The following is a 3254-nucleotide window of genomic DNA, read 5'->3' on the forward strand; positions in this document are numbered from 1 at the left end:
TGAACCTTTCGGGTCCTGTGATTAGTACTTCTGACACCATAGCACATAGAGGGAAACCTCAAAGGGAACTGGATTGGATCTGCTGCCCCCCCCCACCTGCTTCTGACTGAAGCCCCTGAATTCACATCAAAGCCTCTCTGTCCTCTACAAAGACCCTACAACAATCCAAGCTGTCTGCGGGGTCATCTGTAATCCTAAGAACCATGGACAGTGCAAGTGAATTCCAGAGTCCCCTGAGGTTTGGGGCTGCTAGGATGATGCCAAGTATCCCAGACTGAGTCAATTGTATCCTCCTACCTGAGCACACAACTGCTGGGTCCTGGGGCCAGAGCATATCCAGGGGCTGACCTGGTTCTCTTAGGACCATTATCAGTAAGCCCCTACCCACAGGGCCATGGGGTAGAGGAGGCCCTGCCTAAACTCCTGGAATGGGGCCAGAGCCAGCCCAGGCTAGTAACAGAGATAGCAGATATTGATTCACATTTGTTTCAGTGTTGATCAGAGGGCCAAGCCACTTTGAAGCTGACTTGAGCCCATTCTAAGTCATTCTCTATATGGAATTTTATGCCTATTTTTAAACATGTGGACATCTGGATCATCCAATTAAGAATTAAGAATATTGCTGAAGTTTTAGCTAGCATTTTACATATCACTTTAAGGTTAACAAAGCACACATTATCTCACTTTTATCCTCACAACAATCTGGGGAACTAGGTGCTATTATCAATTAAGGAACATGACTGCAGTCATACCCAGTCAGTGCCAGAGGCAGGATTCAAACTCATGTCATCCTGACCAAGGCCAGCACTGTGCCACCTACCACCCCCACTTTAGGACCATGATTCCAACCCAATTGGCCTTGTGTTCAGCTGTTACAGATTTCAGCATTGGCCCTGAGGTCTAGCTTCATGTATCTAGTAGTGGGGAAGTAATGAGCCCTTACAGAGGCCTAACCTCTAGATGGTTTTTCTCACTGCCCAGGAATGTCCCTTGAGGAGAAATCCCTTGTGCCTTTTCCCCTCTTCTAATCTACTTAGGGCTCACACCTTATGCAGGAGAAACACACAGAGCTGCCTGGTTCTTGGTGGAATGAGGACTAACCAATGTGCAATGCTGATGCTCTTTTGTCTTCTCTTAGGAACAAAAGCAGGTGATGGAGGAAGAAAGCTGAAGAAATGGAAAGAGAGGTAGAGGACCTGCAAAAAAAGATTAAGGCTGCTGAGAGTGAAAAGTCCTGCTGGTGGTTCTTGATTTTAGGTCATTTTGGCACTGCATTGATGGACATGTTACATGGTGCAAGAAAACTCATTGGCTTGGGGTTATCAAAATTGGGCATTGGGTTTCAATGTCTCAAAAAAAGTTAAAGAATACATTTGTTCCACCTAATAAGACATGGCACCGAGACCTTCTTACATATATATGTGAATGTGTGAGTGTGTGTATGTTTCCTGCTTCTAATTCACCCAAGTATTAAAAAGGAAAGTTGATGCTCACCACAGAGGATAAAGAACGCTGGAGGAGATCCACATGAAGAGCATCCAGCTCCTCAGTGTTAGTGAGATAAGGCTTCACTCCCCTAAGGGAAAGCCTTCTTTTCTTTAAGGCAAATGGTCTAGAAGGCAGAAAACTTGAGTCCCCCCCTTCCTTTTCATGACTCAGAGCATTCAGAGCTAGAAGGAGCTGGACAGTCATGGAATCTAATTGCCTCATTTTACACATAGCTCTCTAATGGTGCAATGGGTGGGGCAAGAACTCAGGAAGACCTGAGTTCAAAAATGACATCAGACACTTAAGAGCTGTAGGACCCTAAGAAAGTCACTGAACCTCTCTGTGTCTGTTTCCTCAGCCATAAAGTGGGGATGATAATAGTACCTACTTCACAGGCTTGGTGTGAGAAACAAATGAGTAAAACCCTTTGAAAATCTCAAAGTGCTATGTAAATACTAGCTATTAATATTATGAACAGAAAATGGGACTTAAACTGAGGCCTCTTGACTCTAAATATGTTCTGATGACCATGGAAGACAAGTCCCTTGGCCCCTCTTCAGAGATGACAACACATAAATGTATCCCTGTACTTCTTAAGATTTTTTTAAAAAAGATTTTTAAAAGGTCAAGTGGAATAGTTCCTGATTTCAGAACCCCCAATTACACTTTGAAGTAGAAATATTCATGAATGAGCAATAAAGTGTTTTGAGTTTGTAGTCAGAAGATCTGAGCTCAAATGCCAAGCCTGACACTTACTGTCTATGTGACTTGGGATAAATCACTTTACCTTCCCCAGCCTCAGTTTCCTCCTCTGTAAAATAAGCAGGCTGAGCGAGATGATCTCCTGGGTCCCTTCCAGCTCCAAATCTCATTTCTTTTTGGTGGGTATTAGTCAGGAGTACCACAATCCCCTCACTACTATTGTCCAGAAGGTGCCTGACATGCTGTGTTTCCTAGTCCTATAAAATGACTTCGTAAATTGTGCCTTTACAATCTCCAAGTAAAGAGAGATATCTCTTAGCTAATAAATGAAGAAGTGCATGTATCTATATGCTTCATGACAAGCCTGAATATGCCTCTTTGCAGTTGCTAACTCAGAGGTTCCCAAACTTTCTCATTTTAGAGAACCCTTAGTGTCTCAATATTTTTTCATAGTACCACAGGGACAAGAGAAATACCTAATAGTCCTGTTTATTAAATATTGTAACAAGTATTTATATCCTAATAATTTAGTAGCCATTTGAAAAATTAATACACATAAATAGGAAGGAAAAATATTTTTATTTCATTCTTAAATAGCCACAGTTACTAATGGGATATACTTGTCTGCTGGGCACAGCACACCTTCTCAAAGATGGAATCCAATTGGACACTATACCTGACAATCCTCATTTCCTGTTCCAAGGTGATTTTTGCTCAGTGATTGCTTTTTAACTCAACAACTGCCAAAAACCCAGCTTCACAAATTCTTGGAGATGTAACCCAGAATTTACTAACCTAGCCAATAGCACAAGTAAACAGATTCATTTCAAACATTCCAAAATGTCAGTGAAATGATCTAAAGTTGAATCTGTGAGCTGTCTCTAGGCAGTAGTTCATCTGGTGTCCGACAGCTATTGAGTTAGCCTTGTGTTTCCCTTGAAAATTAAAACATCACAGGATGCCCCTCTGAATTCTCTGTGGCTTCATGGGGTGGGGGTGGGGGAGCAGGGCTAGTGGGGGGAGGGTTCAATATACAGTTTGAGAATCACATCCGATTCAGACTT

General features: G+C 42.4%; 1 pseudogene; it reads left to right on the top strand.

The window, feature by feature from the left end:
• LOC114031065 overlaps positions 1 to 1386 on the top strand; it is a 24955-nt pseudogene extending 23569 nt beyond the window's left edge.
• Positions 1387 to 3254: the final 1868 nt, after the last annotated feature.

This window comes from Vombatus ursinus, unplaced genomic scaffold (genome assembly GCF_900497805.2).
Source record: "Vombatus ursinus unplaced genomic scaffold, bare-nosed wombat genome assembly UNPS02015035.1, whole genome shotgun sequence".
NCBI lineage: Eukaryota > Metazoa > Chordata > Mammalia > Diprotodontia > Vombatidae > Vombatus > Vombatus ursinus.